Genomic DNA, 13,775 nt, shown 5'->3' on the forward strand with positions numbered 1-13,775 from the left:
GAAACTAAGAAGGAAATTTTCTTAGCACCCTGTTCAAAAGGGAAAAATATTCCCAAACTTTCCTCAATTTAGGTACTGAATTTATATATTTGAATTGATTAGGTTTTTGCTATCGAACAGTTTATCTCTGTGTACATTCATCTATGATCTATTTCTTTTTTTATGTTGCATAGTTTATTTCACCACTTATTCGTTTCTGTACATCCTCGTATATGCATTTTTTTAATAATACTTTAGGTTCTGGGATATATGTGCAGAACGTGCAGGTTTGTTACAAAGGTGTACCTGTGCCATGGTGGTTTACAGCACCCATCAAACGGTCATTTACATTAGGTATTTCTCCTAATGCTATCCCTCTCCTTGCCCCAAAACCCCTGACAAGCCCTGGTGTGTGATGTTCCCCTCCTGCATCCATATGTTCTCATTCTTCAACTCCCGTTTACAAGTGAGAACATGTGGTGTTTGGTTTTCCGTTCCTGTGTTAGTTTGCTGAGAATGATGGTTTCTAGCTTCATCCATATCCCTGCAAAGGACATGAACTCATTTGTTTTTATGGCTGCATAGAATTCCATGGTGTATATGTGCCACATTTTCTTCATCCAGTCTATCATTGATGGGCATTTGGGTTGGTTCTAAGTCTTTACTATTGTGAATAGTGCTGCAATAAACATACGTGTGCATATGTCTTTACAGCAGAATGATTTATGATCCTTTGGGTATATACCCAGTAATGGGATTGCTGGGTCAAATGATATTTCTCGTTCTAGATCCTTGAGGAATCGCCACACTGTCCCCCACAATAGTTGAACTAATTTACACTCCCACCAACAGGGTAAAAGCGTTCCCATTCTCCACATCCTCTCCAGCATCTGTTGTTTCCTGACTTTTTAATGATCGCCATTCTAACTGGTGTGAAATGGTATCTCACTGTGGTTTTGATTTGCATTTCTCTGATGACCAGTGATGATGAGCTTTTTTTCATATGTTTCTTGGCCCCATAAATGTCTTCTTTTGAGAATGTTTGTTCATATCCTTTGCCCAGATTTGATAGGTTTCTTTTTGTACTGTAAACTTCTTTAAGTTCCATGTAGATTCTGGATATTAGCCCTTTGTCAGATGAATAGATTGCAAAATTTTTCTCCCATTCTGTAAGTTGCCTGTTCATGTTGATGATAGTTTATTTTGCTGTGCAGAAGCTCTTTATTTTAATTATATCCCATTTGTAAGTTTTGGCTTTTGTTACAATTGCTTTTGGTGTTTTAATCATGAAGTCTTTGCCCTTGCCTATGTCCTGAATGGTATTGCCTAGGTTTTCTTCTAGGGTTTTTATGGTTTTAGGTCTTACATTTAAGTCTTTAATCCATCTTGAGTTAATTTTTGTATAAGGTGTAAGGAAGGGGTCCAGTTTCAGTTTTCTGCCAGTTTTCCCAACACCATTTATTAAATGGGGAATCCTTTCCTCATTGCTTCACTTTATCAAACTCATTCTCTGTCCAGTTTTGTTCCTTTGCTGGCAAGGAGTTGTGATCCTTTGGAGAAGAAGAGGCATTGTGGTTTTTGGAATTTTCAGGATTTTTGCACTGGTTTTTCCTCAACTTTTTGGATTTATCTACCTTTGGTCTTTGATGTTGGTAACCTTTGGATAGGGCTTTTGAGTGGGCATCCTTTTTGTTGATACTGGTGCTACTGTTTCTGTTTGTTAGTTTTCCTTCTAACAGTCAGGCCCCTCTTCAGCAGGTCTGCTGCAGTGTGATGGAGGTCCACTCCAGATCCTGTTTGCCTGGGTATCACCAGCAGAAGCTGCAGAACAGCAAAGATTGCTGCCTGCTCCTTCCTCTGGAAGATTCATCCCAGAGGGGCACCAGCCAGATGCCAGCTGAGCACTCCTGTATGAGGTGTCTATCAACCCCTGCTGGGAGGTGTCTCCCAGTCAGGGGGAACGGGAACTGGGGACTCACTTGAGGAGGCAGTCTATCCCTTAGCAGAGCTCGAGCACTGTGCTAGGAGATCTGCTTCTTTCTTCAGAGCCAGCAGGCAGGAATGTTTAAGTCTGCTGAAGCTGCGCCCACAGCTGCCCCTTCCCCCAAGTGCTCTGTCCCAGGGAGATGGGAATTTTATCTATAAGCCCCTGACTGGGGCTGCTGCCTTTCTTTCAGAGATGCCCTGCCCAGAGAGGAGGAATCTAGAGAGGCAGTCTGGCTACAGCAGCTTTGCCACGCTGCAGTGGGTTTCCATACCCAGTTTGACCTTCCCAGTGTCTTTGTTTATACTGTGAGGGGAAGATCGCCTACTCAGGCCTCAGTAATGGCAGACGCCCCTTGCCCGATCAAGATCGAGTGTCACAGGTTGACTTCAGACTGCTGTGCTGGCAGCTAGAATTTCAAGCCAGTGGATCATAGCTTGCTGGGCTCTGTGGGGGTGGGATCAGCTGAGCAAGACTGCTTGGTTCCCTGGCTTCAGCTCCCTTTCCAGGGGAGTGAATGGTTCTATCTTGCTGGCATTTCAGGCGCCACTGGGGTATGGAAAAAAACTGCAGCTAGCCCGGTGTCTACAGAAACAGCCACACAGTTTTGTGCTTAAAACCCAGGGCCTTGGTTGTGTAGGCACCTGAGGAAATCCCCTGGTCTGCAGGTTGTGAAGACCGTGGGAAAAGCATAGTATTGGTGCTGGATAGCACCATGCCTTATGGCACAGTCCCTCACGGCTTCCCAGGGCTACGGGAGGGAGTTCCTCGACCCCTTGCACTTCCTAGGTGAGGCCATGCCCCCCCCGCTTCTGGTCACCCTCCGTGGGCTGCACTCACTGTCTAACCAGTCCCAATGAGATGAACCAAGTACCTCAGTTGGAAATGCAGAAATCACCCACCTTCTACATTGGTCTTACTGGGAGCTGCAGAATGGGGGCTGTTCCTATTCGGCCATCTTGCCAGCACCTCCCTGATCTATTTCTTTATATACCTGTGCAAAAGAAAGGGTCTTTATAATAACAAATGCGGGCATTAGAGGATGGGAAAAATGCCCATTTACTTTTTTCTTTCTCTCTATCTTCCTACTTTTTAGTCTTAAATATGGATGTAGTTTCAAGAAATGTGAAGCAGAATGGGATAAATTGAGATCCAGATTTTGTCTCAAGAACAAGAAAAGGGTAGGCCCCACAAACCGGAATATACCTCAGCAATAGAGCAAATTGTTTAACTCAGGAGACAAACCTTTTAAATTTGTTTATAAACTCACCTCTGAGCTGAGCATTGGTGGTTCTGACTTTAGAAAACATACAGAGCATTAAAAACTCACTTGATAGAACATCACCCAAGACCCAGACTTGGTGAATGTATGGAATAGATTAGAATTGGCATTGCAAAGGTTAGAAAACTAAACTGATATTAGAATCACAACACAGGTAATGCTGGTTGGAGCTTTCAGCCTGAGCCCAACTTGGTCAATTGTTTGCAAAGCAAAAATATTGCTTTCTAACAAAACAAAAATATCAATATTCTATACAAATAGCATAACATAACATTAAACTGTATAGAATATTATACGAAATTATTCAGAATATGAAGAATTGAGAAAATTTCAATTCAAATGAGAAAAACAAAAACAATTACCAACACTGAGATTTCACAGATATTGAAATATTTAGACAAAGACTTTAATGAGCTAAGAAAGTACTCTAACAAGTAGTGATAAATGCTCTAAAAATAAATGTAAAGTTACAAAGTCTCAGTGAAAGAAATAGAAAAAATAAGAATGAAGTGAAAATTTTGTAGCTGAAAAGTGTAAACATACCACAAAATTACAAGAAAACCTCAATTGATGGACTTAATGGTGAATTTAAAGATGACAGAAGAAAGTAGTTGCAATAGAAGAGAGAGCAATATGAAAAATCTAATGTGATAAATAGAAAAATAATTAACAAAGATCCAGTAGCCTGTGGGAAAACCTCAATAGATATAGACTATATGTCATCATAAGGTCAAAAGAAAAGGTAGTGTGGTGCATACACAAAGCACTATTTAAAAAAAATAATGGCTGAAAACATACCAAGTATGGCAAAAGATCTACACCTACAGATTCCAGAGAACAATGAACCCCAAAAAGAACAAAATTAAGGGAAACAAGGTGGTCTGCCTTTATAAATGTTTCCTGGGTAATTAAAAATAGTAAGTAATTTGTTGGTAATAATAAGTAATAATAAGTAAAAATAATAAGTAATTCAGTGGTTTTATAAATTAAATAAAACTTAGCAAATTAATAAAGATAAAATTCTTAAAGCGTGTTCTGTGACCAAAATGAAATTAGAGTAGAAATCAACAACAAAAAGATACAGAAAAATGCTCACATATTTGGTAAGTACAAAACATGCCTTTTAAAACCTAACAAAAATGAACAAAATATGTACAAGTTCTATATAAAGAAAACTACAAGACTCTAATGAAATATATCAAACGAAATCTAAACAAATGGAGAGATATTCCATGAACAAGGACAAAAAGAATGTCATTTATTTCTGCTTTGAATTATAGATCTAAAGCAATCCTGATCAAAATCCCAGCTAGTGACTTCATGAATTTCTACAAACCAATTTAAAGTTTACATAGAAAGGCAAAAGACCCAGAATAACTAACACTACGTGGAAGGAGAATAAAGTTAGAAGATTGACAGTACCTGATTTCAATACTCACGTAAAGCTACTATAATTACGACAGTGTGGAATTGGCAAAAGAATAGACAAGTAGATCAATGGAACAGAGCAGAGTCCAGAAATAGACCCACACAGAGCAGATGATCTCTTACTTGCAATGTTAACTTAATATTTTCAACTTTACAATGGGTTTATCAGGGTATTAAATGCATGTTTTTATTTGCTGAAAACAGGGTCTAACTCTATTGCCCATGCTGAAGTACCAAACTGGCCTAATTTTTTCAAAAATTTTTTCATAGAGACAGGGTCTTGCTGTGTTGCCAAGACTGGTCCAGAACTTCTGGTCTCAAGTGATCTTCCCACCTAGCGTCCCAAAGCACTGGGAGGGAGTATAAGCATGAGCCACCGTGACTGGCTAAATTCATTTTTGACTTACAATATTGTTAACATGGTGGGTTTATCAAGACATAATCCTATCATAAGTCAAGGAGCATCCGTATAGTCAACTGATCTTTGGCAACTGAGTAAAGGCAATTCAATGGAAAAAGGATAGTCTTTTCAACAACTTGGGATGGAGCAACTGGACATTCATATGCACAAAAAATGAATCTGGACACAGACTTTCTACCTTTTACAAAAATTAACGTGAAATGGAGTAGAGACCTAACTGTAAAATGCAAAAGTATAAAACTCCTAGAAGATTACATAGGGAGAAATCTAGGTGATCCCAGGTTTGGCAATGACTTCTTAGATACAAAACCAAAAGCATAATCTATAAATGAAAAAAAAAAACCTGACAAATTGGACTTTATTAAAATTATAAACTGCTGTTCTGCAAAATAATTAAGAGAATAAAATGACAAGCCAGAGTCTGGGAGAAAATTTTTACAAAACACACATCTAATAAAGGGCAGGTATCCAAAACACACAAAGAAATCTTAAAACCCAACAATAAAAAAAAAAAATTAGAGTAAAGATAAAAGATTTGAGCAGACATCTCACCAAAGAAGATATACAGATGGTAAATAAGCATATGAAAAGATGTTCAGCCTCATATATTATTAGTTTCAAATAAAAACAATGATATATCAGTACACACCTATTAACATGGCCAAAATCGAGAATACTGACAATACATGTTAGTGAAGATACGGAGAGGTAGAAACTCCTTCGTTGCAGGTGGGAGTGAAAATGGTGCAGCTAACTGAAAAACTTTTTGGTAGTTTCTTATAAAACTAAACATACTCTTAAATATGGTCCAGCAACCCATTTACCTTATAAATACCCAAACGAATTGTCAACTTAAATCCACACAAAAAACCTACACATGAATATGCATAGCAGCTCTATTCATAATTGCTAAAACTTGGAAGCAACCAAGATGTCCTTCAATAAGTGACTGGAGAAATAAACTCTGGTGCATCCATGCAAAGAAATATTATTCCAATGTAAAAATAAATGTTATCAAGCCAGAAACAGACATGGAGGAACCTTAAGTGCATATTGTTAAGTGGAAGAAACCAATCTGAAAAAGCTACATACTGTGTTCATACTACATACTACATACACATTTAAACTATATGATATTCATAAAAAGGCAAAACTACAGATATCTTAAAAAGATTAGTGATTGTCAGGGATTTGAAGTGGGGAGGAGGAATGACCAGGCAGAGCAAAGGGGATTTTTAGGGCATTAAAACTACTCTCTACAATACTACTATGGTGTATTTATATCATGAATTTGTCAAAACCTTTAAAATGCACACTACAAAAATTGAAACCTACTGTAAACTATGGACTTCACTGAATAAAAATTATGAATATTGTCTCATCAATTGTAACAAATGTACACACTATTTAAAGTATTAATAACTGGAAATTGAGAAGGGGCTGTGGTGGTAGTGTTACTGTCATCTAGAGGGCAGAGGTCAGGTATACTGCTAAATGTCCTACAATGCACAGGACAGCCTCCCCTATAACAAATGATTATCTGCTCCAAAATATCAATAGTGTTGCAGCAGAGAAACCCTGTTCTTAATGTTTTATTTTGGTTTTGCCCTCTCTATATAAAACATTTTAAAAATTATTTTCCATTTATCTAATTAATCAGAAAAAGTGTTTATTAATGTCATTTGATATGGACAATTTAAATAACAAAAGATAGTTTTTTTATACTAACAGGCATTTTCAGCCAGCACTGTAATAGCAAAAACATAAATTATAATTTTTAAAAAATCCTTGCTTCACTGCAAGATAATCTCTAACAGAAGCATTTATTGCAGGAAAACAAATGACGGCCTTTGGGCCAGTTTTCAACACTTAAACAGGTCACATGTTTTGTGTGTGTGTGTGAGTTTTTTTTTTTTTTAGTCATTGGAAAAAGCAACAGCCTTAGCAAGAGATGACAGAAACTCAAGGAAATCAGGCATCCTTAATGACTCCATTCAGACTTTAGTATAGGTCTCTGGTAATTTCTTTTTAAGAATTCTAGAGTTCAGGCTTTTGATCTTATGGGAAAATCCAAGCATCAGCAGAAAGCCACTCTATTTGCAGAGCCCTAACTAATATAATATTCCCAATTTGACCAGAGATCTCCCAGCAGGAGGGTTTCTTTCACTCAAAATGGCTGTAAGCCCTAATACCCAGTATTAGGTCTTAATACTGGGAGGTCTCTTGAGGGTTTAAGACAATTAAAGGGCTGAGTCACTATTAACCACATTTTCCCTTTCAGTTTTTAAATATATCCTCTAGCTAAGACAAAGCTGAAAAGCTGCAATCTCTGAGAGCAACATGCCCTTATTTTGTTGGAATTGCGAGTTCTGTACTTGATTACAAGGGGCCTGGAGTGGTTGTGTAGGCATAGCAGTGCTGAGATTAACACCAGGTGTAGCCTCTGTGGCAGTGATTAGGGGACATTTGTCAATAACCAGAGACATTTTCAGTTGTCATATTTGGGGGAAAGGGTCCTACTAGCCTTTCATGGAAGAGACCAGGCATGCTAATGCTAAACATCCTACAATGCACAAGACAGGCCCCCACAACAAAGAATTAATTATCTGGCCCAAAATATCAATATCGCCAAGGTTGCAAAACTATGCTCTATGGGCTTATTCATCTTAATCTGCATTGTAAAAAATTTCCCCACTTATATATCTTAAGATAATACATTATGTGGACCATACCTGAGATAAGAGCTCTTTATAAATGATATTTTCAAGCATGCATTTGTTTTGCAGTGTCTGTCAAGCCATAAAGCTCAATCATATGTTGCTTAATGACAGGGATACATTCTGAGAAACGTTAGGCAATTTTATCATTGTGTGAACATCAAGGAGTGTACCCACACAAGCCTAGATGGTATAACTTAACTATACACCTAGGCCGTAAGGTATAGACTATTGCTCCTAGGATACAAAACTGTACTGAACAGTAGGTAATTGTGACACAGTGGTAATTATTCATGTATCCAAACATATCTAAAAATAGAAAAGGCAATGCATTGCCCTATAACATTAAGATGGCTACAGTGTTACTAGGTGACAGGAAATTTTCAGCTTCATTATAATTTTATGGGACTACCATCATATATGCTGTGCATCATTCACCAAAGCATCTTTATGTGGTGCCTCACTGTATTTATGTTATTTTCTTAATTGTCTGAACAGGCTTGGAGGAAATCTTTTGCTGCCTGGTTGAACTCCAACCAAAGGGTCTTTGGAAATTTGAATTTAAGATCTATCTTCCATCTTCCAGTTTCAGTACACAAGTCTTTAAAATAAAATATGTGCCTTACAGTTACTTGTGATACATGATGCTTGAAACTGTCACATGTTAAGTGGTTATTTCCAAATATTATTATTGTTTCTGCTTCGTTCTTTTCTTACATATATCTGGAGAAGCCACATACGATTATAATCCATTTACCCCTAAAAAACCATTCTCAAAAGAAAACCTTTCAATATTTTTATTGTGTAAAAAGATAAATTTAATCATCAAGCTGATAATATTCAATTAATTGAGTCAAAATTCCGCAAATTGTCACTTGAAACACACAGAGCCCTATCTTAAGTGATTTTGTCAAGCGTTTGCAAGACTTATAAAATGAACTTGCTTTGTGCTTGAGACAATGCTTTAGTATGAGTCTAAACTGAAAACTGGTGTTTACCAACCCTATTTTAACCACAGTGTAAGTATTTAACTATATTTTATGTATCACTTAAACTATAATTGAGTACAAGCTGAGATTAAAAATGACTATTATCTATATCCAATATGGAAATGTCAATACTGCACCAAGGCTCTTCTGCTTCAACCCACAAACAAGGAATCAATACCAAAGTCTATTCAAGCTTGAGAAAAATAGAGACTTGAATAATTGTCTAGTTAATTTAATAAATGTAGACAGCTGACCTAGATAAATCAAGTTGTAAAGAACTCTTTTACCTCATTAGCATTTTTGCCCTGAATTATCCAGATAATTATTCCAATTTTCCACATCACTTTGCTCGTATTGACAGTGTCTTTCAATTTTTCATGTAAATGCATTTCTTCTGTTCTGCTTAAAGCTCAACAAGGTGTGCATCCTTTATGATGTAAATCTAGCATTTCCCTGTTTTGTTGATGCTTTTTGAAATGCTATCATCTCTGTATGTATAACCTTTAACTCACTATAGATAATTTGACCATGATGGTGCCAAATAATCTATTCATGCTTTATATAGTTCTGATTAGAAAAAATCTCTTGACTATTCTGCTCCATTTTTCTTCATTTATAGATGATGTATTTGAATTTCTGCAGAACATGTTTTTCCTTTGCCTTCTCTTCTAATATATTTCTATTCAGCCAGTAAAACTATTTCACTTACTCACCTGGTTTAACCTAGTTACATAGCAATGTCGTATTCAAAACTTTTAAGCTTCTATTTCCCATCACATAAACTAGTGTAATTCAGTTTATCTGTGTCTAATCAGAAAATGCTTATCTAGAATTAACTTGAGATGAGATAACATATTATGGAAAGCAGACACTATAGTAAGTTCAGTCATTATTCATATCACTGTTACCCAAATGCCAACTGGTCATTTAAATGGTCCACTGGAGGGATAATGGTATCTTGCATAAGGTGGTAGTTCTGGAGCTTATAAGAAGTAATTGGACTCAATAATATTTTCAAGTATAAATGATAAGATTTGTTGGGATTCAGATGAGAATATAAGAGAAAGAGAACAGGTAAGGATGACTCTAAGACTTGTACTCCAAATTAGCACATGAATCAAAGTACGACTTTTTAAAAATAGGGACTTTATTAGTGAGCTATTTGCTATTGTTAGTGTTGGTGACATTATTTTTAAATTATCTTGTATTTTCTTGATAAGTGTTGCTTTCCTCCAGAGTCAGTTCTAATCTTTGCCTATCTTGGTTTTTATATTTCAAGCTTTTAATTTTCTTCATACATCTGATTTTTATAGATTGATTTTTTCCAGGTGGCTATTGTGGTTTTTCTTCTGCTCCTACATATGTAGATTTCCCACATTCCTATTTATGTAGGTCTATTTTCAGCAAAGTCTCTCCTGTAAATAAGAATATTCATAGTTAATTAAGTGTCAGTTGACATGGCTGGGCAATTAATAGCCTTTGATTAAGACATGAGTTGTCTGAAAAACCACAAATGAATGTGACTTTGATCTCCAGTGCCAGAATCCTAAATCTTTTTCAAGTTGTTATTTCATTTTTAAAATTTTTTTGTAGATTTTTACTTTTATATATATATATATCTTTGTTTATTTATTTATTATTGTGTTTTTGGCTGGTTAGTTGGTTTTTACCCGGGATTTAAAGCTAAAGGCATGAGGATGGGATGAAGAAATAAAGAGTCGAGTGGAAGATGCCAATTTGTACAGACATTCATCTGCCAGATTTTCAATTAATTGTGTTTTTTCGCCCTCACTTCTTATTACTTCCCTCTTTATGTTCTGATTTCAAGCTAGAGCATGTCTTTGTTTCTGAATAATCGATTGGTTATTGATTTAATTGAGTCTAGTTTTATAGAATTGCTTTCCTCTACCTTTGTTTATTTAGTCTGATTTTTCAAATATACCATCATTCAATAAGTTTCTCATCATACCCTTTCATTATCTTTTTAATCTCTGCCATGATTTATGCACTATTTTTTATTTCTAAAGTTAATGTTTTTATTTGATCTAGTTTCTTTTTCTCTTGATCATCCTCGAAAATTTATCAATTTTACTCATTTTTTATAAAATAACTCAAACTAATTGATTTTTTAATTTTTTGTTTACTTTCTATTTTGGTGGTTTATGCTCCATGTTTCCTTCTTTTTACCTTCTTTACATTTAATCTCTTGCTCTAGTCTCACATATTAAATTATTTGCTTATTTCAATAATTTTCATTTTTTTCCAATGTAAGCATGTATAACTGTTACAGAATTCCCATTAAACTGACCTTTAGCTGCAGTCCACAAGTTTTGGTTCTGCTCTAAGTTTTATTATAATCTATTGTTTAATTATAAATTATTTAAATATTTTATTTTTTCAAATTTGTTTATTAAATGTAACATGTATATAAAATGCACAAAGCACAATGTACAGTGAACTGAACATTCATAAATTGAATACAACAATGTATTATGCAACTAACATCCAATTCAAGAAATGGAGTATTATCAGTAGCTCAAATTTTTCCCTATTTTTGAACCCTATTACAATAAATGAACAACAATAGCCTTTCTTCTAGCACTACAGATTAGTTTTGTCTGTAATGTAACTTTATCATATAAGATCCCTACCCACTTTTGGCTGGCTTTGTCCCCTATATATTGTTTGTGAAATCCATCCATGCTATTATGCGTAGTCATAGTTAATTCATTTTTATTGTTCTATATATTTCATTGTATGATATACCATAATTATCCATTGCAACATTCATGAACATTTTGGTAGTTCTCAGTGTTTAGCTATTACAAATAACCTTTGTGTAAACATTGTGGTACATGTCTTTTGGCAAACACATGTAGATATTTATTTTTAATTTACAACTTTTATAAGTGAGGGAGTAACTTTCCTTGTGGGGTTACCACAGATTACTCCAACACAGTTAGGGAAATTACACAGACAGACATATGAAATTGAGGGATTGATTATACTCACAGGTCCTAGAGAGGGAGGCACACCATACCCAGAGGCACACACAAATGCAGGGAGAGAGAGAACAGAGTGAGGACCCGTGGACCAGTGACTTCATTGAGGGCCGTGAATGGCGTAGCTTGTGAATTGTGGAGCATTCTTGTCAGGGTACTTTGAAAATAAATGAGCCAACATAGAAAGTAGGGAATGAGTATAATGGGGAATTCCTCATAAGGCTTTTCACTCTAATATACATGTTGGAGATGGGCACCCAGAAATGGGCAATAACTAAGCAAAAGTTCAAAACAAGCAGTGTGATGCCAGCACCTAGGGGAGCCACTGAAGCGATTGATAACACCTTCAAATTATGACACACCTAGAATAGGATTGCTGAATCATAAGTAGATGCATATGTTCAAACTTAGCAGATATTTCCAAATGGCTTTTCAAAGTTGTTGTACCAATTTATGATTCGGCAAGCTGTATTACAGTTATACAGAGCATCCAGAAATAGATTCATTTATATATAGTGTTCTGATTTTTAACAGAAGTGAAACAGAATTGAAGTGTGGAAAAATATTTTCATAAGTGATGCTGAATCAATTGGATATACATAAGGAAATAAATGCATTTAGAACCTTCCCCTATCTACCATCTTTCCCAAAACTTAATCCCATATGGGTTGCAAATATAAATGTCGATGGTGAAAAAATAAAGATTGTGGGGGAAAAGCATAGGAAAATATCTTCATGACAACAGGGTAAGCAAAATTTTCTCACACAAAGTACAAAAGCAATACCTATGAAAAGTGACAAATTAGACAATAATAAAATTAAGAACTTGTTCATCCAAGATACATCAAACTGTGTAAATAAAGCTAAAGAAATAGAAAACTTATTTGTCATAAATATATCAGGAAAAAAAAGACATGCATACCAAAAATACAAGAAGAAATCCTATAATTTATTAATAAAAACAGAGTAGAGACAAGTCAGTTATAATATGACTACATACAAAATGGCTAAACTAAAAAGCAGTGGAAATACCATGTAGTGCAATAATGTGGAAAGACCAGAAATGTATTTCTTACTTCCAAACAAATAGAATTTGTCTAGTTATATTTTCTGCTGATTTCCACCCTAATTTCAATGACATAAATACTTATTACATGGATCAGTTAGTGTCTGTCTTCATGCAAGTCCTATAAATGTGTGTGTAGTAATATTTCAAGTGCTCTGCATGAGTCCATTAGATTAAATCTGAAAATTATGTTTTTTGAATTTTCTAATTTTTGTACTGTATTTGAATGCTTGAACTGTCAATAATCAAACACTAAAAAAGTGTTAAAAATCTCCTAATATGATTGTTGTCTTTGCTTCTTATATTTATTCAGTTTTTGATTTATATATTTTGATACTTATTAAAGGTAAATTAAACCTTAATTTAAAAAAATTATATAGTGATAGTCTTATCCGTAGTCATGCTTTCTATTTTGTCTGATTATACACCTTGGCTCCTTTAATTTGTACTGTGCTTGTAATTTTTCTATATTTTGAATTTCAGCTTTTCTGACTATATTTTACTTTTCTCTTTTAAAGAGCATCATTTTAGCCTTTGCTAAAACATGCTGTGTAACAAAAAAAAACAACATGGAAACTTAATGGCATTCAACATTAAGCACTTACTTATAATTTAGGCAACTGCTGGGAATTTTATTGACTGAATCAGTTATGTTGTTATTAGCTGAGATTGGCTGGGTTTGCCTACAAACTGCAGGTTCAATTTAGGTTATATTCATATATCTCTCAGGTTCTGGAACCATTGGTACCCAAAGAATGTTCTTTTCAAGAAACGGCAGAGGCACTAAAGGAAATGCAGAAACACACACTTTCTTAAGGATTAGGCTTTGAATAAACATATAGCTGAATTTTAAAAATGTATTTTTATGATCTTTGTTTTTTATTTATTATTATTATACTTTAAGTTT

At 35.1% G+C, this 13,775-nt stretch overlaps 1 long non-coding RNA gene across 1 annotated transcript; it reads right to left on the reverse strand.

The window, feature by feature from the left end:
- Positions 1 to 9,927: 9,927 nt before the first annotated feature.
- LOC115836640 lies at positions 9,928 to 12,162 on the reverse strand. The gene is made up of 2 exons (XR_004031643.1): positions 11,813 to 12,162; positions 9,928 to 10,215 (listed from the first exon to the last, which is right to left on the reverse strand). It is a non-coding gene; the product is annotated as an uncharacterized LOC115836640 (long non-coding RNA).
- Between the last annotated feature and the right edge of the window lie 1,613 nt (positions 12,163 to 13,775).

The sequence above is a fragment of the Nomascus leucogenys genome, chromosome 9 (assembly GCF_006542625.1).
Source record: "Nomascus leucogenys isolate Asia chromosome 9, Asia_NLE_v1, whole genome shotgun sequence".
Lineage (NCBI taxonomy): Eukaryota > Metazoa > Chordata > Mammalia > Primates > Hylobatidae > Nomascus > Nomascus leucogenys.